Source organism: Neofelis nebulosa, chromosome 16 (assembly GCF_028018385.1).
Source record: "Neofelis nebulosa isolate mNeoNeb1 chromosome 16, mNeoNeb1.pri, whole genome shotgun sequence".
Taxonomy (NCBI): Eukaryota; Metazoa; Chordata; class Mammalia; order Carnivora; family Felidae; genus Neofelis; species Neofelis nebulosa.
This window is the reverse complement of record NC_080797.1, coordinates 9,312,710-9,338,123: the sequence shown is the minus strand read 5'-3', so window position 1 is coordinate 9,338,123 and position 25,414 is coordinate 9,312,710. Positions and strand designations below refer to the sequence as shown.

The 25,414-nt window shown below is 44.2% G+C and overlaps 1 non-coding gene and 1 pseudogene across 1 annotated transcript; both read right to left on the bottom strand.

Annotated features, from left to right (window-relative positions):
* Nucleotides 1–839: 839 nt before the first annotated feature.
* On the bottom strand, nt 840–2,188 carry LOC131497030 (mesoderm-specific transcript homolog protein-like; annotated as a pseudogene).
* An 11,432-nt stretch (nt 2,189–13,620) lies between these two features.
* On the bottom strand, nt 13,621–13,692 carry TRNAW-CCA (transfer RNA tryptophan (anticodon CCA)). Its single transcript has one exon. It is a non-coding gene; the product is annotated as a tRNA-Trp (tRNA).
* Between the last annotated feature and the right edge of the window lie 11,722 nt (nt 13,693–25,414).

Sequence of the window (25,414 nt, the reverse complement as noted above, 5' to 3'; positions counted from 1 at the left end):
AAAAAGAATATTGCATATTCAAACCCAAACCCAGATCCACAAAACGCCTATAGTTAAAAGCAGCTGAGGGGCGCCTGGGTGGCTCAGTCGGTTGAGCATGGGACTTTGGCTCAGGTCATGAGCTCACAGTTCGTGAGTTCGAGCCCCATGTCAGGCTCTGTGCTGACAACTCAGAGCCTGGAGCCTGCTTCCAATTCTGTGTCTCCCTCTCTTTCTGCCCCTCCCCAACTCATGCTCTGTCTCTCTCTCTCTATCTCAAAAATAAACATAAAAAAAAAAAAAAGCAGCTGATGGAACGAAATCCAAAGTTATGACAAGGGAGACTCACTGTCACTAAGCTGTGTTGCTTAGACAACTTACAAAAGCATGTGCCCTTAATGCCATTTGAGGACGGGTAAGGAGACACCCTCTCCTCATTTACCGTAAGATTCCTGTTGAGGATGGGCCAGAAATGAACATTTCTAAATATTCCAGAAAAGTCCACAGAATTGTTAAAAAGGAACATCTGTCTTTCTGTAGCTGTGAGTAGTAGGGCACATCAGAATTTTTTTTCTTTAAATTTTTTTAAAAAATATTTATTTATTTATTTATTTAGAGAGAGAGAGACAGAGTATGAGGGGGGAGGGGCAGAGAGAGAGGGAGACACAGAATCTGAAGCAGGTTCCAGGCTCTGAGCTGTCAGCACAGAGCCCGAGTGGGGTTCGAACCCACGAACCACGAGATCTGACCTAAGCTGAAGTCAGATGCTTAACCAACTGAGCCACCCAGGCGGGCCTCATCAGGATTTTCTAATAGCACACAAAGGCAAGTCCATACACTGGCTCAGATGTTAGAAGAATGGAGGCGGACTGTCAGGGCCATCCTTAGCCAGAGCATCGGCGGGCTTTTTATTATATGCTCATCACCAGTCTGGGAATCGTCACAGAAGCCAGAGCTCCCACCCAGGGTCTTCTAAAGTTCCTCCTCTGGTGGATGTACTGTAAGAGACCGTCGACAACAAAGTTTCCGTTATTGTGGCAGATCCCTGCCCACATGTCGCACGGCTCACCCTCGGGGAGGGGGTGGGGGGGGTGGGGGGCAGGCCCAAAGACTGGGGTGAGACCTCGAGAGAATACAAAGAACACATCGCGCGAGGAGGGGTGAGAACACACCCCCACCCTGGAGAAGCTGTTGGAGAAGGTGACCCCGGCGAGTCTCAGCAAAGATACCTCCATTTGACAGACAGAGTCACTTGATGGTAAGTCTGCCGGCTGGATTCTGCCCGAACCTACAGAGCGGCTCCTGAGCAGCAATATCTCCACAATCAGGAGACAAAAGCTTGACCCTGCGATTCTGTCGCCCCCAGGGGCCACAGAAGTGCCTGCACAATGCTGGCCTGCTCAAATATGGAATAGTGATGTGGTCTCCGTTTGTCACTAAAGCCAAAGCTCGAGAAATCAAGGGTGATCACTCGATGAAACCTTAGGGTCGGACCTTCCAAATCTTGTACCAATCATAGCTGGATGCTGGAAAGCCACGTAAAAGCACAACGATCTCAGGACTTCCACCACACCCACAGAGTCTTGAAGATGCGCAGTCCCTTGCAGGTAAAAGTTTGCCTGACGGTCTCCTGGAGTGAAGGGCAGGCGAAAGCTTGGGGGGTGGGGGGTGGGATATGCGGATAGGCCGCACGCAGGGACACAGCCAGTAGTCCCACCTGAACCCACCACTCCCTCATCCTGATTCAGGTAAGGCTCCATGTTTGGGGAAAACGGTTGCGCATGCTTGCTTTCCACTTTACACGACGAAAAGGGATTGTAAGAGAATACGGTGAATAACGCACACCCACAAATGGAGTCCTCTAGAGGAAATGGAAAGTTCAGGTCCAGTGATTCAGCAGATGGCCAGCAGGGGGCACACGCCAACACTGTAAAACTCCGTGCGCTGAGCCCCGACGGCCACAAGAGGGCGCGCGAACTCGCCCTTTCTGATCCGCGGAGCGCGCCTGCGCGTTCGGCCAGGGCTTTGGGCGCTCTGACCCCTGGACGGGAGGAAAGTGCTGGGTGTCCACCTCACGCCCGCGGCTGAGCGCGGGGCTCCGTCCCTCGTCCCACACGCCTCGGTGAACGGCTGCTGTTATAAAGCAAGACTTGATAAACTATGACGCGAGGAAGTATACGATAGGGCACACGAGGACACTCCAGAAAAATAAAAGCTTCTGCATTCGCTGTTTTGGAAAAACGTCCCTGGGAGTGTTTGCAAAATGCAGAGGGGGGAGCAGGGCGGACGGCGGTGGCGGGAGTGGGCGAAGTGTCGTGCCTTCCCGTCCCATGTAAGCCCCAAACCCGAGGGGAGCCCAGCGCTCTCAGAGCACGGAACGACGCAGCGCTTGGAAAGGAATTGAAAAATTGCAAAGGCAGAGGATTTAAAAGTCACGTGATTTTAAATTCATCTTATAGCAAAAGAAAATTGATAATAAATGGACCCTCCTGGCTTTAATGGAAACAAACTCATCAATTACTACTTTAAAAGTATACTTCTTAACCTGACCTCGTGTTCACTTGCCACGATTGACATGTTTGAAGATTGCTCATGACCCAGTGACAATCTCAGATGACTTCATTAATTTCAGCTTTTCAGCTTTCTCTCTTGGGGGGGCCCCATTGTGACCGGTAGTGGTTAGAAATTATGTTACCAAGTCCACTCCCTCATGTGAAAAAGAAATGGGTGAAATCGGTTTTCCAATTGCTTTTTGGAGGTTGAAACATTATCCTTTCAATTTCAATACCAACGATTGCAATGTTCGAGGAGCTGACGTTGAATCTGAGACCCGAGAGGTGTTACGAACATGGGGTGGGAGAACTGTTTGGGTGTCGGTGTGGAAATGAACTGATCACAATAGGGCTCTGTGTAGAGATAACAGCAGCGCTGGATTGTATTTGTGTAGAGGAGGGAGTTAAGGTTCAGTTTGGGATACATTTCATTTTAACTTTCTGTAGATGTAGCACTGCAGGAATGAAATACAGATCTGAGTGTTTAGACCCTGTCACCATAGAGATAACAATGGAAGAAACTGAAGCAGTTGAAGAAATGCACGAGATTTCCAAGATCCTGTATAGTCGGAGGAGAGCACAGGGGTGGGGACAATCTTGGAATGGTTCAACTAGTCCTTTTGAGACGGGCCTTGCAGCAGACACTGGCAAGAAGTGTTTATGGTAGCTTGAGGACAGTCAGGAGCCTGAGATGTCAAAGGACGCAGGGGAAAAAGAACTCTCTCAAAAGGAGGTCATGGTCCACTTAGTGTTTGTTTCCAGATAACTGTGGATGAAACTGGGCAATAAAAAAGAGGAGAGGTGGGAACTCGTTCTTGAGAAGTGAATTCAGGGGCGCCTGGGTGGCTCAGTGGGTTAAGCGGCCGACTTCGGCTCAGGTCACGATCTCGCGGTCCGTGAGTTCGAGCCCGGAGGGAGTTCGAGCCCCGCGTCGGGCTCTGTGCTGACTGCTCAGAGCCTGGAGCCTGTTTCAGATTCTGTGTCTCCCTCTCTCTCTGACCCTCCCTCGTTCATGCTCTGTCTCTCTCTGTCTCAAAAATAAATAAACGTTAAAAAAAATAAAAAAATAAAAAAAAGAGAGAAGTGAATTCAATGCCCTGGGAGTTCCCATGTGGTCAGAGAACCTGGGACTGTAGGAATAAGCTGGAAGGCTATCATGGAAAGAGGGAGGGATCTCAGATCATTGATCGGAGAGGTGAAAACCCAGTATAGACTATAGGGCGCCTGGGTAGCTCAGTGGGTTGAGTGTCTGACTTGATTTCGGCTCAGGTCATGGTCTCACGGTTTATGGGGTTGAGCCCGCATCAGGCTCTGAGCTGGCAGTGCAGAACTTGCCTGGGATTCTCTCTCTCTCTGCCCCTCCCCCATTCATGCGCACTCCCTCTCTCTTAAAATAAATAAACATTAAAAAAAAAAAAAAAAAAAAAGAAAATTCTGGGGCGCCTGAGTGGCTCAGTCGGTTGAGCGTTGAGCGTCCGACTTCGACTCAGATCATGACCTCATGGTTTGTGAGTTGGAGCCCCGCGTCAGACTCTCTGCCGACAGCTCAGCGCCTGGAGCCTGCTTCGGATTCTGTGTCTTCCTTCTCTCTCTGCCCCTTCCCCACTTGTGCTCTGTCTCTCTATCAAAAATAAATAAATCTAAAAAAAAATAATAATAAAAGAAAAACAAATAAGCATTTAAAAAAAAAAAAGAAAGACAAGATGGGTGATCCTGGTTCTTTGTCAGGGTTTGACAATTGGAAGTGAAGGGCGGCAGAATATGTCACCCAAAATATGCTGCTAAACAGCAGGTATAAGACTCTGACACTTACCCCCCCTCCCTTTCTTCCTGGAAATAGACATAAAACCCATGTGAAAGATATCTTCCCTACAGAAGGAGGAAGGAGACATTTTTATCACCACAGACTGGGAGTCAAGGTGGAGAGAATTCTTTGCAAACAGACCTTGTTGATAATTCTTATCTTCCCTTAACCTCCCCCTACATTTTAGTTACTTTTCCACAATTGCTTGTCTTTGTTCCACAATTTAACCTAGTTAAACAGCATTTAGATTTTGCCATTTCTCTGGGTCTTTGTTTTCTTATGAGAGCTCGGGGGCCACGTGAAATTTACATTAAATAAATCCGCATCCCCCCCACCCCCCTTAATCTGTCTCAATTTAATTCTCAGGTCCAGCCAAAGACTCTAAGAGGGTAGAGGTAAAGTTTTGCCTCGCCTACAGAGGAACACGACGTCCATCTGTCCCTCACAGTGGTCGGTAAAAAGAAAAAAAAAATTCCTTGGTAATAACTTTGATTACCCAGTGAAAGTTTTATCCCATATCTATAAGTTATAATGTCTTTTTGCCTGCAACTAATAAGAAGTGTGTGCTTGAGATACTTCAAGACAGTATAAACACCTTGCTCCTCAGTATAATTTCCCGCTGGTTCCCTAATGTTTAACATTCATGGATGATTCTTGCGTGATCCATTTTTACTATGATGATGGCAAAGCGATAATATTCCAACACTAGTAATTTCCTCAAGTTTACAAGTTGGCCCTTGATGTTGTCCTTTATGAGGGGGTCATTCCACATCTATCTGTGTGTCTATCTATTTTATAATCATCAGTATTAAATTATTTTTTTAAAGTTTCTTTTGAGGGAGAGAGAGAGAGAGTGTGAATGCCAGTGGGGGGAGGGACAGGCAGCGAGAGAGGGAGAGAGAGAGAGAGAAAGAGAGAGAGAGAGAGAGAGAGAGAGAGAGAGGGAATCCCAAGCAGGCTCTGCATTGTCAGTGCGGAGCCTGATGTGGGGCTCGAACTCACCAACCCGTGAGATCATGACCTGAGACTGAGCTGAAACCAAGAGTCGGATTCTTAACCGACTGAGCCACCCAGGCGCCCCTGTGGATATTGTGTATTTTACAAATTGAAGGTTCGTGGCAAATCTAATGATGCCATTTTTTTCCAACAGCATTTGTTCATCTTGTCGTCTTGGTGTCACATTTTGGTAATTCTTGCAATATTTCAAACCTTTTCATTGTGATATTTGTTATGGTGATCTGTGAGCAGTCATTTTGCTTTGCTGGAAGCTCAGATGATGGTTAGCATTTTTAGTAATTAAGTATTTTCATATACTTTTAAAAGCTTATTTATTTTGTTTTGAGAGAGAGAGAGAGAGCTCTAGTTGGGGAGAGGGAGAGGGAGTGAGAATTCCTATCAGCACAGAGCCTGATGCAGGGCTTGAACCCATGAACCGTGAGATCATGACCTGAACCAAGGTCAAGAGTCGAACGTCCGCTCAACCAACGCCTCACCCAGGTGGCCGGCAATAAAGTATTTTGAAATTAAGGTATATACGTTGTTTTTTAAGACATTATGCTATTGCACACTTCATAGGCTACATATAATATAAACATACTTGTATAGGCACTGGGAAACCAAAAAAATTCATGTGGCTGACTTTATTGCTGTGTCAGGAACAGAACCCACAATATCTCCAAGGTATGCCTGTACATGTTAATTTCATTTACATGTTATGATTTTTCATAGCCATGAAATTGCCGAATAACAATGCCAAGTACTTAACTAAAATTTCTGTTAAGGGGCACCTGGGTGGCTCTGTCGTTTAAGCGTCCAACTTCGGCTCAGGTCATGATCTTGCGGTTTGTGAGTTCGAGCCCCACGTCGGGCTCTGTGCTGACAGCTCAGAGCCTGGAGCCTGCTTCAAGATTCTGTGTCTCTCTCTCTCTTTGCCCCTCCCCTGCTCATGCTCTCTTTCTCTCTCTCTCTCTCTCAAAAGTAAATAAACATAAAAAAATTAAAAAAAACACTTTTGCTAAATGGGGTGCCTGAGTGGCTCAGTCAGTTAAGCATCCAGCTTCGGCTCAGGTTGTGATTTGTGGGTTTGAGCCCTGTGTCCGGCTCTGTGCTGACAGCTCAGAGCCTGAAGCCTGCTTCAGATTCTGTCTTCCTCCCTCTCTGCCCCTCTCCCACTCATGCTCTGTCTCTCTCAAAAATAAATAAAGCGTAAAAAAAAATTAAAAAAAATAACGATTGTGTTCTTTAAAAATGTTAATGACCTAAAAGACAAAGAAAGGTTGAATCCCTGTTCCAGGTTAAGAGCTAAAGGCATGATGCCTATATACAATATATGATCCTTAACTGGATCGTACGCGGGAGAAAAAATACTACGAAGGACATATTGGTTCCGTTTTTCAAAAGTGCAATACAAGCAGTACAGTGGATAAAAGTATTACATCCATGTTAAATTTATTGAAGTTGATAACTATACCATGGTTATGTAAAATAATATCCTTATTATTGGGAAATGCACAGTGAAGTGTGCAGAGGTAAGAAAGCATAATGCATGCATTTGCTCTCAAATGATTCAGAGAAAAATATGTATATAGAAAAAGGGTACATGATAACACAAAAAGAATAAAATGTTAAGAATAAGTGTATCGGGGCACCTGGGTGGCTCAGTTGGTTAAGTATCTGACTTCGGCTCAGGTCATGATCTCGCAGTTTGTGAGTTTGAGCCCCACAACGAGCTCTGTGCTGACAGCTCACAGCCTGGAGCCTGCTTCGGATTCTGTCTCCCTCTCTCTCCACCCCTCCCCCACTCACCCTGTCTCTCTCTCTCTTTCTCTCTCTCTCTCTCAAAAATTAAAAAAAATAAAAACATAAAATAAATAAATAAACGTTAAAAAAATTAAAACAAAAACGTTTGCAAAACGATTTGCCAATGATGTCTCAATGAAGCAGGGGAAAACACAGTTTTCAATTAAAAACATCAAGTCAATTGTTAACGTGGTCTATATTAAGGTGTAACAAAATTAAACATTTCAAAATAACCGTGTGGCCCCGGGTTAATATCAAGATGTTTTCCCACCAAGGACTTGCCCTTTTGAGTAAGTAAATGCGTGACCTGAATACGATCCACATAGATGAGGGTGAAGGCTTGAACTACCTCCTCGCCTGTGTGTGGCTTAGGACTTAGGACTTCTGAAGTGCCTCTTTCCAGCTGGTCTCCCGGGAAAAGAAGGATGCAAGCCGTGAGGGTCCAGCAACATGCTTTGCAATGCCCCATCTTACAAAACCTCGTCCTGGGGATGCTTCAACAATCCTGGGACCTCACACCCGGTCAGAGTGGCTGAAATGAACAAACCAGGAGACTATAGATGCTGGCGAGGATGTGGAGAAAGGGGAACCCTCTTGCACTGTTGGTGGGAATGCAAACTGGTGCAGTGTGGAGGTTCCTCAAAAAATTAAAAATAGAGGGGCGCCTGGGTGGCGCAGTCGGTTGAGCGTCCGACTTCGGCCAGGTCACGATCTCGCGGTCCGTGAGTTCGAGCCCCGCGTCAGGCTCTGGGCTGATGGCTCGGAGCCTGGAGCCTGTTTCCGATTCTGTGTCTCCCTCTCTCTCTGCCCCTCCCCCGTTCATGCTCTGTCTCTCTCTGTCCCAAAAATAAATAAAAAATGTTGAAAAAAAAAATTAAAAATAGAACTACTCTATGACCCAGCAATAGCACTACTAGGGATCTACCCAAAGGATCCAGGAGTGCTGATGCTTAGGGGCACGTGTACCCCAAAGTTTATAGCAGCACTTTCAACAATAGCCAAATGATGGAAAGAGCCTAAATGTGCATCAACTGATGAATGGATAAAGAAGGTGTGGTTTATACATACAATGGAATAGTACTTGGCAATGAGAAAGAAGGAAATCATGCCATCAGCCGTAACATGGATGGAACTGGAAGGTACTATGCTGAGTGAAATAAATCAGTCAGAGAAGGACACACATCATATGTTTTCACTCATTTGTGGATCTTGAGAAACTTAACAGAAGACCACGGGGGAAGGGAAGGGAAAAAAAAAAGTTACCAACAGAGAGGGAGGGAGGCAAACCATAAGAGACTCTTAAATACAGAGAAAAACTAAGGGTTGATGGGGGGTGGAGGAGAGGGGAAATGGGTGATGGGCATTGAGGAGGGCACTTGTTGGGATGAGCGCTGGGTGTTGTATGTAAGCCAATTTGACAATAAATTATATTGAAGCAAACAAACAAGCAATCCTGCACCTGCCAGAATCTTCAACTGGAGCGCCACCTGGTGGTGATTGGACTCTGTTCCCCCTGGGAAGCTTCCGCCTTCTAATTTTTTTTTTTTTTTTAACGTTTATTTATTTTTGAGACAGAGAGAGACAGAGCATGAATGGGAGAGGGTCAGAGAGAGGGAGACACAGAATCCGAAGCTGGCTCCAGGCTCTGAGCGGTCAGCACAGAGCCAGACACGGGGCTCGAACTCACGGACCGCGAGATCATGACCTGAGCGGAAGTCGGCTGCTTAACCGACTGAGCCACCCAGGGGCCCCAGCTTCCCGCCTTCTAGAAGCGACCCTTGCCCAGCCACCTGAGAGCCAGATGCAGGCTCCTTTGGGACAGTCTCTCCAGACCCTTTTTTCTCGACCATGACCCCGTCTCCCTTCTGGTCGCGCACTGATAGCTGGCTGATGCTAACTAAGGAGGTGCGAAGTGTGGGCTGCTGCAACGTGTGTGTGTGTGGGGTGGGGGGGGGGGGGTGTCCCAGCGGCAGCCAGGGAGAGGGGAGCTCGTGAGTACTGGGGGGCTCGGTGGTAGCCATCAGCTCCCATGCTGGCTTCCCTTAGCTCCTTCCTTTCTGAATTGGTCGCTGCCTATAGGAGCTGCACTGGTCTTCATGCTCCCCAACATCTCTGCCGTCCAGATTCTGCAAAAATTCCAAGGCAACCTTGCCATCGACACGCTCCAGGACAAGAGTCTGGATCCAGAGTTTCTCTCTCCCCTTCACTGGGGATGCCTGAATGGTCTCCCTGCCTAGACTTGGGGGCAAGGGATGGGAGTCTCCACGCAGCTGAGAGTCGGCTGGGACTAGAGGAGGTGTCTTTTTGGCTTGGAAGGTGCAGGCGAGGAATTGAGGAATTTTCTCGAGTTCCTAGAAAGTGGGAGGTGCTCCTTTGGGCCCAGCCCTTTCTCACAACTCGGAAAGGTCTGAGGTTGGTGAGGATGTCCTTTGTGTGTTCTCATACCTGTTCTAGGAAGTGGGTGGGGGGGCTCTGCTCCATTTCTCACCCTCTGAGTCTCTCACAGAGCCATTGGCTCTCTCTGGGCCTCCTCAGGGAAGGTCGGCCTCCCCAGGAGATTCTAGTTCAAAGGCCCGGTGGTCAGAAGGCTGAAGGCAGTGGAGGTTCGCTGGTGATAATTGGGTCTGTGTGGCCCGGGTCTGGATTTCGGGCCACGTGGAAATGGAGACTGGGCCACTTCCTTCGAGGGTGGAGAGAACCGAGATGCCGCAGCACTGAGCCCCCCAAAAAGGGGTGTCCTCACTCCCTTCACCAGAGCTTGGGTCCGGGAGGCAAGGTGGAGGGTCACTGAGGGTCTCCTCTGTCAGAGCACAGCCCTGCTCTGCTGACCGGGCAGAGGCAGAGGGTAGACAGCTGGAGATGTATGTGTTAGGACCCTCTTACCCCCGTCCCGGAGTAGCATGCCAGGCCTGGACCCCTGGGGGGACCCCGCTCCTGTGCAGAGAAGAGAAATGCCCCCACCTCCACCCCAGTCCTTCCTTTCCACCGCTCAAGTGCAGCACGCTGTTCAAATGGAAGCTTGTGCTGAGACTCTAACAAGAGAGAACATAGAGCTAAAGTGAGTTGAGAGGTGAGTCACCGCAGAACTGGCAAAGAAAGGAAAAAAAAAATGTAGTGGCCGAGAAACCGTGAGCCGAGTAAGGTCCTCGCCCATACTGAGAGCATCGAAGGGATCCGAGAAGAGACTGAATGTGGCTTCTGAACTTTGGGAGAGAGCTGCCCAAAGGGGAGGCGAGGCTGCTCACGCCACAGTTCGGACCTAGTGAGAGGGGCTAGGCCAGCGGGACCCCCCCACCCCCTGGACAGCCTGATATGTGTCCGCAGGATTTGGGAGTCTCGGTGGCCTGATGCATATCTTTGCTTAGGAAACCTAATGGGCAAGAGAGTCAGGTGGAAATAAGGTGTCTGCGTACCTTTGGGGGGACGTACTGGGGGACAAGAGACACACGAGTTCTTCTCGTGGTGTAGACATGATCTGTGTGCCTTCGTAGGTGCTATCTACAGGGGCAGCCTGGAGGGCCAATCACATCTATGAGGGGACAAACCTAGATGTTGACCCAATAAAGAACAAACAGCTGAAATAAAAATGTGTTCATCCAGGCTAAGCGAAATGTAGGCGCGGAGGGGGTCCCTCCAAATTCCATGAGTCCCCAAGAGTAGGATCCCCTGCAGATGACGCTACCTGCCCTATTACACGGATGGATGGATGCTGTCGTCATAGCCTGGGGAGCGGTTCTCATCACAAAGTGACCAGAAAGGTCGCGGCAGCTGTCCCTCACTCCCCTCCCCTCTCCCCACCCCCCTTTCGCTCCCTCACTGTGAGAGGAACTAGCAAACCATACATATTTTAAGGAATGACAGAAAACAAAGTCACTCTATGATTTTTATCTCACGCCGGTGCCTGTTTAGAACGCCCTCCAAAGCGAATACCGAGTTCCGTTTATTTCCAATCCAGATTCCTTGGAGCTCAAAAGCAGTTGGCTTAGGTCGTGTCAGGAGAGCATTCCTCTGGCTATTAAATAAGCAGTTCCCGAGTCCCAGGCTGGCTGGAGCTAAGTAAGCACCCTCACTGGGAGGGACCACGGGGCCACAAAATGGATCAAATACTGTGTGGAAATACTCTGCCATCTTTAAAGTTTCCTTTCCTTTCCTTTCCTTTCCTTTCCTTTCCTTTCCTTTCCTTTCCTTTCCTTTCCTTTCCTTTCCTTTCCTCTCCTCTCCTCTCCTCTCCTCTCCTCTCCTCTCCTCTCCTTTCCTTAAAAAAATTAAAACCAAAAATTTTTTAAGTTTATTTATTTTGAGAGAGAGCACGCAAGTCGGGGAGGGACAGAGAAGGAGAGAGGGAAAGAATCCCAATGCAGGACTCGAACTCAACTCACAAACTGTGAGATCATGACCTGAGCTGAAGTCAGCTGCTTAACGGACTGAGCCACCCAGGCGCCCCTAGAGGAATTAAAAAAAAGAAAAAAAGAAAAAAAGAAAAAAATCCAATGTGTTGGGTCAGGTGGGACAAACCTTTGAAAGTAAGTGTAAGGCATTTTCCCCAACTTTGTCTTTCTACTCTTCTGTACCTTTCCTTTCTAGGAAATGATACTTTGCCCAGAAAAAAAAATACTCTTGCCTCGTTTTTTCTAGAAGTTTACGCTGATTCTGTTTCCTCAATGTTGGAGGAATAGGTACTTGTTCATCTGCAATAAATGAGCTGAGGGTTAAAACTGATGGCCAAAGATCTGCTTTTATAATACAAAAGGAGATTGTAATGGTCAAATGTTATCCAACAAGTAGACCTTTTAAAATTTGATTCATAAATGTACGAAAAGAGAATTTTGTTGATTCACATGAGAGACTTGAAGGGCATTGGGAAAATGCTGAGATTAATAAGGTTTGCACGGAACTAATTCTTAGGCTGTAATATCTACAAAAGAGATTCTTTGGGTGTAAAATTCTTGAAAGGAATCTAGGTGTTTCCAAGTTTTTGTTTGCGTTCAATTAAAATGCTAATTATAGGAGATTTAAGTGAACAGAAAGGTGTTTTCTGTCCTAGCCAAGGAGGTACGATCCATTTCAGATCAGACGTTCAAGTTAAAACTCATGTTGAGATGCGGGATCTCAAGTACTGATTTCGTGGTTGTTTACTGGCTCACAACAGCAAGGGGACAACACAGGAAAGGGGGAGAAAATATCACTGCAATAAAACCAGTACGAAGCCTGATGAGGGGCTCAAACCCACAACCCACAAGCCCATAGCCTAGGCCCAAGACTTAACCCGCTGAACCACCCAGGCACCCCTAGGGCAGTGGCTTCTAAACTCTGGAAATGGGGTTGAGACCTCCACCTTCAACCTGCCCTCTAGCTGATCAGTCTGAGAAAGGGCGGAGAGCAGGACCAAGCTAGCCACATTCCCAGTTGACTTGCTGAGTCTAATTTCAGTGAGGAAGAGGTGAAAGCAAGTGTTGTTTGTTTAAAAAAAAAAAAAATTATGTTTCACACCCAGTGCAGAGCCCAATGTGGGGCTTAAACTCACGACCGCTGAGATCAAGCCCTGAGCTGAGATCAAGAGTCAAGATGCTTAACCCATGGAGCCACCCAGGCCTCCCACAATGTCCTCTCTTTAAAGAGCAGAAGTGAAATTGCAGAAAATGGAATCCCGGATGACAGACAAATCTGAGAAGATACCCCCCAAATGTAGGGAAAATGGGAAAACACAGGAAACACTTTGAGAGATTACAGATGCAGAGTACAGAGAAGCATAAATATCTGTCCACATGGTGCTAATTAGCCACCATATGGAAGGGTGGATGGCATTTATGGGAAAAGTCTAGAACAAAAAAGAACAGAAGCAAAGTGGAAAAACACAGCAGAAAACTTTACTAAAATGGCTGAATGAAACATATTTCTTAGAACTATTTTAGTTTCCTCCATTCCTGGGCTAATGTCCTTGTTCTCTGTCACAGCGTCAAGGTCGTGAGCAATGCGATTTAATGAGAGGTTTTTGATCATAGGTTAGCCAACCTCATAGGTTAAAAAGAACTCATTGAAATTTTATTTATTTATTTATTTATTTATTTATGGGAGTTGTTTCTTTTCCTATGTTTAAAAACAATTTACATTTCATTTTCTGATAACTAGTTTTGTCCTGTACCTGTTTTCTATTGTTGTTGGCCTTAAAAAAAAAAAAAAAAAAAAAAAAAAGCTCTTCTGGTGACAAGTTCTGTGACGGGGCGGTGACGGAGGGGGGGGGGCGAGGTGCCCCTGGAAGTGGCCGGGGTGCCCTTCAGGGGAGTCCCCACCGAGCGGCGCCTCCTGCTGTCCCCAGACCAGCCCCCACGAGCTAGGAAAACGACACCGCTACTCTCCTGAAGCTCAGGTCTCTGGCTTGTCTGCTGCAAGGGAATTAAGGAGCGGGATTCGACCGGGCGTCATGGAGGGGTCGGAATTACAAACACACCTTGTATTTCCTTGCGTTGGAGAGAAAACGGAGAGCCGTGACCCCGACGTGACTTGAACACGCAACCTTCTGATCTGGAGTCAGACGCGCTACCATTGCGCCACGAGGTCGCCGGACTCCCGTGACTTTTGATCTTTTAAGACTCTTCCGTCCTACACCTCCTGGTCTCGTACCTGCCGGGTTCCTTTGCCCCCCCCCCCCGGGGGGGGGGGCCGCAGGGCGGACAGGGCGCAGGCGCAGGCGGAGGGCTGCACCCGGCGAGGCCCGGGGCTCCCCCGCCGCAAGGCCACTATCCCCGGAGCCGCCGCCGCCGCCGCCGCCACCTGCCGGTCGTGGTGCTTGATCTCCGCCTGGGACAGGCGGCTTCAGGGGCCCCAGAGCGGGCCGGGCTGCTGTCTCCGGGGGCCACCAGAGTTGGGGACCCGGCGGGGGTCCGGTCCCCGGGGGGCCGGGCAGCTGGAAGGAAGCGGCCGCACAACCCGCAACCGGGTCAGCGCCAAGAGGCGAGGGTTGGGAGGACGCTCGTCCCCACGGACAGGAGTAAAGGGAAAAAAAAAAAACCCCGAGTGACTTTGGAACTTGGCATAGAGAGAGAATGCTCACGAGCCCCTCCCCCGCCCCCAGCTATAAAACGAAGTCTCAGTTTTGAAAATTTGGCTCTTCTAGAAAAGGTTCATAAAACTTGAAACCCATGATTTCTCGGATAGTTTTTGGAAGTATTTCTTTCCATTTCCTTCTTCCCGGCTCCGCACAAATGCCCAACGTTTAAAGCTTGGTGACTGTTAAGTGCACCACCGTTTCAGAAAGCTGCACAAAACAAAGGTACGACTTAATGAATCATCATCGCCAAGAGGACACCCTGACCACCGCCAGCCAGGTCAAGAAACAGAAACTGCCCGCCACCCGCAAGGTCTGCGGGTGTCCACAAACGCCCCGTCTCCCCGCGGCAGCAACCACTCTCCGCCTTTATGCTAATCACTTCCCGGCTTTTCTTTACACCCTTTGTCACCCAGGGGCGCCTGGGTGGCTCAGGCGGTTGAGCGTCTGATTGCAGCTCAGGTCACGAGCTCGCCATACGTGGGTTTGAGCCCCGCTCAGGGCTCTGTGCTGATGGCTCTAAGCCTGCTTCATTCAGATCCCGTGCCTCCCTCTCTCTACCCCTCCCCTGCTTCTGCTCTCTCTGTCAAAAATAAAGATTAAAAAAAAAAAAGTTTTTTATATTGTTATCACCCAAACGCGCATGCGTAAACATTACAGTTTCCTTTGGTTTGATGTTAAAGTCGCTTTTCATCGGCTGGTGGTTCCCCCCTCCCTCCCTTTTCCCTTCACAGCGTCCCCCCAACCCCAATGAAATGACGTCGTGACCTCAGTACCTCCCAGTGTGTCTTATGACTTAGATCATTTACGTAACGTGGTTTCTGCTGTTTCTCCACCGTTGTGCTGTTTCTCTCTTTGTAATTAATAACCACTTGGGGGTAGAGGGGTCTGGGTGGCTCAGTCTGTTAAGCCGCGGACTTCAGCGCAGGGTATGATCTCACGGTTTCGAAAGTTCGAGCCCCAGGACTGGCTCTGTGCTCGCCAGCTCAGATCCTGTAGCCTGCTTTGGATTCTATGTCTCCCTCTCTCTCTGCCCCTCCCCCGCCCATGCTCTGTCTCTCAAAAATGAATAAACGTTAAAAAAACCCCACAAAACTATTTGGGGTAAGTGCTCTGAAACCATGCAAATATCCTCTTCCTCCTCCAACTTGCACCTGCTAATGTTTATCAATCATCTTGACTGCAGCAACGATTACTGTGGTGTTCGCCTCATGGTGATTTTCTATTTCTTTTTTCCTTCTACATTTATCAGCATAATCCTTCCATAAGAAAGAGCTGGTTCTTCTCTCCCATTTACTTAATACATTATAGACTCCATTACTCATTTGCATCAATACAGACTCATGGTTTATTATTTTTTTTAATGTTTATTTTTTGACAGAGAGAGAGAGAGAGAGCAGGGGAGGGGCAGAGAGAGAGAGACAGAGAATCTGAAACAGGCTCCTCCCTGTCAGTGCAAAGCCTCACCGGGGGCTCGAGCCCGCGACCCGTGAGATCATGACCTGGGCCGAAGTTGGTCACTTAACCTGCTGAGCCACCCAGGCGCCCGGGGATTCTTTAATCCTATGGGTTCAATCCACAGAATATCATTTCTTATTTTGTTTCCAAAATTATTCCAGCTTTGGTGGTCATGAGCTCCTTCAGGTTGGCTCAGGAGTTTTTTTGTTTGTTTGCTTGAGCACTTCCTTACTTTCCGGCACAAGATAAGCCAAGTTCATCTTGTAGGTTTCCCTTGTGGGTCCTGGAATCAACCATTTCTCCAAGGGGCCCTGGTTCTTGTTGGAGAGTGGTGTTTGAAATCAAGATCTGGGTGTTAGGTGTGCCCATTGAAGTTTGGAGTCGTTTCCCTTTTCCTTATCTGTGACTTCTCTCTTTGACCCTGAGAAGCCCAGCTCTCATTAGTTATAATATATGTACTTGCTGTAAATATATATGCATATGTATGCCTGTGTATTTATGCATGTGTGTGTATGTGTGTGTTTCAGAATTACTAGTGTGTATACTTGTAAGAAAAGATTCATTGAAAGGATTACCTTCGGGCACCTGGGTGGCTCTGTCCGGTAAGCGTTGATCTCAGCTCAGGTCATGATCTCACAGTTCATGAGTTCGAGCCCCGTATTGAGCCTGCCTGTGATTCTCTTCCCTTTCTCTCTGCCCCTACCCCACTTGTGCTCTCTCTCTTGCAAAATAAATTTAAAAAAAACAAAAAAACCCAACACAATAGCTTAAGAAAAAAGACGATTACCTTACATATGTACAGCTCTTTATGTCTTTGGCTTTACAGTCAGGACATTGTTTTGCAAAAATAATTTCAGTTAGGTCTCTTTCCTGAGCCCTTCACTCTTGGTTATGTTATTCATTTGTAATACAGTAGGCTGTTACTTCTGTATTCCATTTCAGGTTCACATGCACATACATACCTCAATTGTTTTTCATTGCTTTCTTTAAATTTTTGCATTTGTAAAATATCGCCATAGTTCTAAATGTCAGAACTAAATAAAAGGCTATTCTAAGGGATGCCTCGGTGGCTCAGTCATTCAAGCGTCCAACTTCAGCTCAGGTCATGATCTCATAGTTCATGGGTTCAAGCCCGAGATCTGGCTTTGTGCTGCCAGCTCAGAACCTACAGCTTGCTTTGGATTCTGTGTCTCCGTCTCTCTCTGCCTCTCTCCCACTTACGTGCTCTCTCTCTCTCAAAAATGAATAAACATTAAAAAATTAAAAAAAAAGATATACATACATTTACCATATGACCCAGCGATGTATATTATTTATACAATAAAAATGAAAACATGTTTACACAAAAACTTATACATGAGTGTTCATAGCAGATTTATTCATAGTAGTTCCAAAGTGGAAACAATCCAAATGTCCATCAATGGGTACATAAATAAATAGTGACATATTAATACAATGGGATGCCACTCATCAATAAAGGGGATGAAATATTGACATACAGAACATAAATAAATCTCAAAATTTAAGCTGAATGAAAGAAAGTAGGCACAGAACAGTATATACAATGTAATTCCACTGGTATAAAATTCTCGTAAAGACAGTTCTCACATATAGTGACAGAAAGCAGATTAATGGTTTCTTGGAGTCAGGTGGGAAGAATTGTCTGGAAAGGGATATAGAACATTTTTGGGGTGATGAAAATGTTATATTTCTTGATTTTAGTGGTAGTTAAAGTGTGTATTTACCCCAACTCATCAAAATGTAAAGTTAAATTTAGTGCAACTTATTATATGTATAATTATGACTCAATAAAGGTGATAAAAACCTCTATTGGATGCAGTGAAATGGATTCGTATAGACAAATTTAGATTGTTAAATGAAAATATTAGCCAAAAAGAAAGGTTGGAAAACATCAATTATCTAAGACTTAAATTTCAAGACGCTAGAAAAAAACCCCAGTGGATTAAACTCAAATAAAATAGAAAGACTCGTGTGTTTAATGGTCATTGATATTTCTCTTTTGTGAAATATTTGCAAGTTTTGCTCACTTGAATTAGGTTGTTTTTAGAAAAGAGCATGAACCGCTGAAAAAGAAATCAATTATATAGTAGCTAAGAGGTGACCTTTTGAAAAGATTAATAAAGTGTTAAATCCCTAGAATGCCTAATCAAGAAAACAAAGAGACCTCACAGATTACCAATACTGAGACAGAAAAGAGAATATCACTTTAGATTATACTGATATTAAAAATATAACAAGCAGATATAAACTATTTAAAGCTAATAATTAGATATTTCAATGAAATGATATGGAGATTAAATAATATTTACCAAAAATGACACAAGAGACAGAAAATATCAATAGTCCTATGTCTATCAAAGGAATTGAATGTATAATTGAAATTTTTTCTACACAGGGACATCTGGGTGGCTCAGTTGGTTAGGCATCTGACTCTTGGTTTCGGCTCAGGTCATGAACTCATGGTTCATGAGTTCAAGCCCCGTGTTGGGCTCCATGCTGACAGTACACAGCCTGCTTGGGATTCTCTCGCTCCCTCCCTCTCTGCCCCTCCCCTGCTCACTCTGTCTCTCTCTCTCAAATAAATAAACTTAAAAAAATTTTTTTTAAATAAAAATAAAAAAATAAAACTTTCCTAAATAGAAAATTCCTAGCCCAGATGACTTTACTGATGATTTTTACAGAAAATATTTATGGGAAAAAGAATACCAAAACTAATAATGCACAGTCTTACACAAACTCTTCTGGGGGACAAAAAAGGGAAGTGATTCCCAATTAATTTAATAAGACCAGCATTATTCTGATAGTAATCTCTGATAAAGCTACTACAAGAAAGGAAACATACAAAACAAGGACGTAGACATAAGATCCTATATAAAAACTTAAAAATCTAATTCAATAATATATATATATTTTAATTTTTTTAAGTGCTTATTTTTGAGCAAGGGAGGGGCAGAGAGAGAGGAAGACACAGAATCCGAAGCAGGCTCCAGGCTCTGAGCTGTCAGCACAGGGCCTGACGCGGGGCTCGAACCCACGGATGGTGAGATCATGGCCTGAGCCGAAGTTGGATGCTTAACAAACTGAGCCACCCAGGTGCCAATAATATATTAAAAAGATAATATACAATGACTAAATGGTATCTCTTCCAGGAATGGAAGATTGCCTTAACATTCAAAAATCAATCCATTGGACAAACTTTGAGAACATTATGCTAAGTGAAATAAGGCCAGTCACGAAAGAACAAAAATTTATATGAGGTTCCTAATGTAGTCCAATTCAAAATAATTAAAATAGAACAGTAGTTTCCAGAGACTGAGGGGAGGGGGCGCAGAGGATTATTGTGTAATGGGTATTGAGTTTCAGCTTAGAAAGATGAAAAGTTTTGGATACGGATCATGGTGATGGTTGCACAATATGAATGCACTTAATTTCATTGAACTATATACTTAAAAATAGTTGAGGGGCGCCTGGGTGGCTCAGTCGGTTAAGCGGCCGACTTCAGCTCAGGTCACGATCTCGCGGTCCGTGAGTTCGAGCCCCGCGTCGGGCTCTGGGCTGACGGCTCAGAGCCCAGAGCCTGCTTCTGATTCTGTGTCTCCCTCTCTCTCTGCCCCTCCCCTGTTCATGCTCTGTCTCTCTCTGTCTCAAAAATAAATAAAACGTTAAAAAAAAAACAGTTGAGATGGTAAACTTTATGTTGTGTGCATTTCACAATTTTTTAATTAAAAAAAAAATCAATCCATATAACTCAAGCACATTAACAGAATGAGAAAACCATATAGTCATCTCAATAGATGCAAAATATGTATTTAGTGAAATTTAACCCTTCCCCATGATAACAAATCTCAGCAAACTAAGATTGGAGGAAAATTTTCTTAATCTGATAGAAATTATCTACAAATTTACACCTCATGTCACACCTAATGGTAAAACGTCTAGGGTTTTCTTTTAGATTCTGGGAAAAATGCAGAGATGTCCACAATCACTACTTCTGGAGGCCCTGGCCAGTGCAAAAAAGCAAGAAAAAAAAATGGTATAAAAATTGGAGGGATGAAGTAAAAAATTTTACTTTATTGCAGATGACATTTTGTATACAAAGTCCAATAAGATAAACTTAATTATAATTAACAAGTGAATTTATCAAGGTCACTGGATAGAAGGTCAGTTTGTAATATAATATGTTATAATAATTGTAATTATTATGTAGTTTTGTTCATTCCTTTGGGTATAATATGAATCTATTACATGTTATATATAATATTATAATACATATAATATACTATAACATGTAATATATAAAATATTTATATCATTTATACAGTTGCACCTTGAACAATGTGGATGTTAAGGGTATTGCCCCCCCAATCAAAAATCCACATATAGGGGCGCCTGGGTGGCGCAGTCGGTTAAGCGTCCGACTTCAGCCAGGTCACGATCTCGCGGTCCGTGAGTTCGAGCCCCGCGTCAGGCTCTAGGCTGATGGCTCGGAGCCTGGAGCCTGTTTCCGATTCTGTGTCTCCCTCTCTCTCTGCCGCTCCCCCGTTCATGCTCTGTCTCTCTCTGTCCCAAAAATAAATAAAAAAAAAAACGTTGAAAAAAAAAATTAAAAAAAAAAAATCCACATATAACTTTTGACCTCCCAAGAACTTAACTAGTAATAGCCTACTGTTGACCGGAAGCCTTACTGATAACATTAACAGTTGATGAACACATATTTTGTATATTATACTATATACTATACCCTTATAATAAAGTAAGCTAGAGAAAATTAAGTGTTAAGAAAATCATAAGAGAAAATACCTTTACAGAACTAAAATTACTGATACTGTAAGTTTACATGGTCTGTTTACAAGATGAATCATTTGTCAGTACCTGTCAATATTGTCTTATATGATACAAAACACTGTGATGCTATATGCTTTACTAACATATCTCAAAAGCGAAATGTGAAAAAAATGTACATCTATTTACAGGTATTACAAATCATGCACTGAAAACAAAAAAGCAGCAATATGATGGCTTTATTGGTAGCCCAGCATGATTGTTTCATGGTAGCTTAGCCTGTATATTACTGAATAAATTGTTATAAAATTCTTATGACATAGAGTATTACAGTCATATCCATGATACAGTATTGGAAACATTGTTACATTTTTTGGAAAATTACTTCCCTGTGATGATAGGCTGATACACAGGTTCTCCAGCAGGAATGTATTGTTTCAGGATTGATGGCTTTCACAGGTTTTTCTATAACAGCAATGGCATCTTCAGGGGTGTAATCCTTCCAGACTTTTATTCTGTTCTTGGGGGACTCTCCCATAGCTGACAATCCTTTCCATGGAGTACCATGTGCAATGAGCCTTAAAGGTCCTTGTGATCTAGATGTTGCTGTGTTTGGGGGAAAAAAGACCACTTAGACACCTTCAGTGTTGAACTCATGGGGTTCTGGATGGCCAGGGACATTGTCCAGTATCAAAAGAACTTAAGGGGTGCCTGGGTGGCTCAGTCGGTTAAGCGCTGACTTTGGTTCACGTCATGATCTCATGGTTTGTGAGCCCTGCATTGGGCTCTGTGCTGATAGCTAGGAGCCTGGAGTCTGCTTTGGATTCTGTGTCTCCCTTTCTCTGCGCCTTCCCCATTTGTGCTCTGTCTCTCAAAAATAAACATTAAAAAAAAAAAAAGAACTTAAAAAAATTTTTAAATGTTTTTATTCTTGAGAGAGATAGAGACAGAGCATGAGCTGGGGAGGGGCAGAGAGAGAGGGAGACACAGAATCTTGGGACACCGGGTGGCTCAGTCAGTTGAGCATCAGGCTCAGGTCAGGATCTCGCGGTTCGTGAGTTCCAGCCCCCCGTCGGGCTCTGTGCTGACGGCTTGGAGCCTGGAGCCTGCTTCGGATTCTTGTGTCTCCCTCTCTCTCTCTCTCTCTGCGCCTCCCCAGCATGCACTCTCTCTCTCTCTCTCAAAAATAAATAAACATTAAAAAAAAAAAAAAAAAAGAATCTGAAAAAGTCTCCAGGGTCCAGCTGTCAGCACAGAGCCCAATGCGGGGCTGGAACTCAGGAGCTGTGAGATCATGACCTGAGCTGAAGTTGGACGCTTCACTGACTGAGCCAGCCAGGTGTCCTTCTAAAGAACTTTAAAAGGAAGTTTCCTTAGTTGCAAGGCGTTTCCTGACTTCAGGGACAAAGTACTGTTGGAACCAATAAAAGAAGTTTTTTTAAAAAAGGGGGGATCCAGACCTTCTTGCTGTACAACCAAAAGAATGGCAGCTGCTAAATAGCTTTTCAAAGGCTAGCAGCTTTGGGGTGTCTGGGTGGCTCAGTTGGTTAAGTATCCGACTTTGGCTCAGGTCATGATCTCGGGTTCGTGAGTTCGAGCCCCCTTTCGGGCTCTGTGCTGACAGCTCAGAGCCTGGAGCCTGCTTCGGATTCTGTGTCTCCTTCTCCCTTTGCCTCTTGCCTGCTCACACTTTCTCTCTCAAAAATAAACAAACATTTAAAAAAACAATAAAGGTTAGCAGTTTATAGGTAAGGGCAGTCCTGATCATGAACCCAACTACATTTGCCCAAAATGTAGTTAGCCTATCCTTTCATGCCTTAAATCCTGGTGCTCGATTCTCTTCTTAATAATGTGGATTCCCGCCCCCGCAGAATGGGGCACTTCTGTCTTTATTAAAAAGTTTCACTGACATTCTTTCTTCTCAATGATTTCATTAATGGTGTCTAGGAACTCATCTACTGCCTCTTGGTAGGCAGAAGCCACTTCTGTTGACATTTTAAAAGCCAAACCTCTGGAATGATCAAACCATCCAATGTTGGCATTAAATTCTCCAGCTTTAGATCCTTCACCTTCCTTTTTCTTTTAAAGTTGCCATATGGACTTCGCTTTTTCTCAAATCATAGTAGAGTCTATAGGTATGCCTTTCTTTTAACAATTCTACACCCACATAAAAGCTGCATTTTTGGGGTGCCTGGGTGGCTCAGTCGGTTAAGCATCTGACTCTTGATTTTGGCTCAGGTCATGATGTCATGAGTTTCAGCCCTGTATCGGGGGTCTGTGCTGACGGCACGGAACTTGCTTGGGATTCTCTCTCTCCCTCTCTCTGCCCCTCCCCTGTGCTCTCTCAAAATATTTTTTTAAAAAAGCTTTATTTTCAGTAGGATAAAAAGATATTTCACAAAAAGTGCAAAGTTCTCACACCGGCTGGCTTAGGGGCCGTGATGGCTTCATGAAAGTTTCTTTTTTTTTTTTTTCTTTCTTTCTCTTTTTCTTCCTTCCTTCCTTCCTCTCCCTCCCTTTCTTTTTCTTTTCTCCTTCCTTCCTTCCTTCCTTCCTTCCTTCCTTCCTTCCTTCCTTCCTTCCTTCCTTCCTTCCTTCCTTCCTTCCTAGGATTATACTGGATTCATTTGTCTTGGAATGGCAGGCAACTGCAACTGTGGACCTTAATCACTGGTACGTATCAAGAAATTCAACTTTTTCTTATAATTTCATAACCTTTCTTTGCTTTTGGGGAGCACTGCCACATCATTAGTGGTGCTCCATATGGGTCCCCTGGTATTCCTCCAGGTTTACAGTATTTCACTTAGACATGATGAAAAATATGTGAGAAGTAGGGCAGATGACTTTTTACGGTGATATACAACTTATTGGAGATGAACTGCTCAGTGACGATTAGTGTCACAGGCATCTTAAGTAGATACTCACTACACTGGGCTCAACGCAACAGCAACAGGAAGTGGCTACGAAATTATTACAGTAGTAAAGTATGTACTACAGTTAATTTTACACAGTTCTCATTTGCTGCTGCATCTTTTTGTTGACATTTGCCTTGAATGCAAATGGTGCTATGTATGGTCTGCTTGTGTGCAGAAGTTTTGATAAATTGTAACTTTTTACAATAGATTTGTGTATATTTTATGGTAGTGATACAATAGACTATTATCTACATATATTTTGTACACTCGTACCCTTTTCTTAAATTTTCAATTATTTCTAGGCTACATGGTTCATCTGTGAGTTTTTTAAATTGTTGCAAGTCTCTTAAAAATTTCTCCAATACATTTATTGGGGAAAAAAAAAAACAACCCGTCTATTACATGGACCTGGACAGTTCAAACCCATATTGTTCAAGGACCAACTGTATCTATTTAATAAATATTAGCAAAAATCAGAAAACTAAAATAATAGCATTTATAACATCAAAACCCCAAATACATAGGACTAACTTAATAAAAATGTTCAAAACGTCTGCACTGAAAAAATACAAAAATTGCTGAGATTAAAAGATATATATAAATGAAAAGCATGCTCACAGACTGGATGTCTCAATATTGTTAAAGTATGCATTCTTCCACAATTATGTATTTGATGTAATACTCATTAAAACCTCAACTTTTTGGTGTGGAGCAATTGAAAAAAAATCATTCAAAAATGCATGAAAATGCCAAGGATCTAGAATTGCAGTGGCAACTTTGAACAAGAACAAAATTAGAAGACATACACCACCAGACACCAAGACTTGCTATAAATCTGTTTACACTAAAAACATTTGGTGTTCCTTAGAATGTAACAGAATAATTTAGAAATAGACCCCCATATAATATAATCATTTGATTTATCATAATACCACTACAACCCGAGGGGGAGGAGAGAATGTCTTTTCAATAAATGATGTTGAATACGTTGTATATTTGTTTGGAAAATATTAATTTGACCTCTACCCCAGACCACACATAAAAATTAACTTCAAATGGATTGTAGACCTAAAAATTAAAAGTAAAATAGTAGAAATGTAGAAGAAAATGTAGGAAAATATCTTTTGTGACCTTGGATTACGAAAAGATTTCCTAAACTAGGCACAAAAAGCAATAAGACTATTTTTTATTAAAATTAAAAACATCTGTTCATTGAAGGACATCATTTGGAGAGTGAAAAGGCAAGCTGGAGATGATGTTTGTGATCTAAAAGTATCTAAAAAGTATCTAAAAAAAGTATCTAAAAGAAGTATCTAAAAAGTACCTTGTGGGGCACCTGCATGGCTCAGTTGGTTGAGTGTCTGTCTTCGGCTCAGGTCATGACCTTGTGGTTTCCAAGTTTGAAGCCCACATTGGGCTCACTGCTGTCAGTCTGTCAGGGTGGAGACTGCTTCAGATCCTCTGTCCCCTTCGCTCTACTCCTCCCCCACTTGCACTCCCCCCCCAAAAAAAATAAATATTAAAAAAAAAGTTACCTTGCACCCAGAATATAGAAAGAATCCTACAAATGAACAGAGTTCCCAATGTAAAACATGGGCAAAAGTCTTAAAAAAAATTTTTTTTTTTTTTAACATTTATTTTTGAGAGAGACAGCATACGAACAGGGTGGGGTAGAAAGAGGGAGACACAGAATCCAAAGCAGGCTCCAGGCTGCACTCCATTGAACTGAGTTGAACTCAGACACTTAACCAACTGAGCCACCCAGGTGCCTCCCAAAATGGGCAAAAGTCTTGAACAGGCACTTCTCAAAGGAGGATATTCAAAAAGCACCTAAAAGGAGACTCAACATCATTAGCCATAAAGGAAATGCGAATTCAACCTATAATGAGATACTGCCATACATTAGAACCGGGCTTACCTCTCCATTGAAACTGCTCTTGTATTAAAAAAATTTTTTTTTTTTAACGTTTATTTATTTCTGAGAGAGACAGAGCATGAACGGGGGAGGTTCAGAGGGAGACACAGAATCTGAAACAGGCTCCAGGCTCTGAGCTGTCAG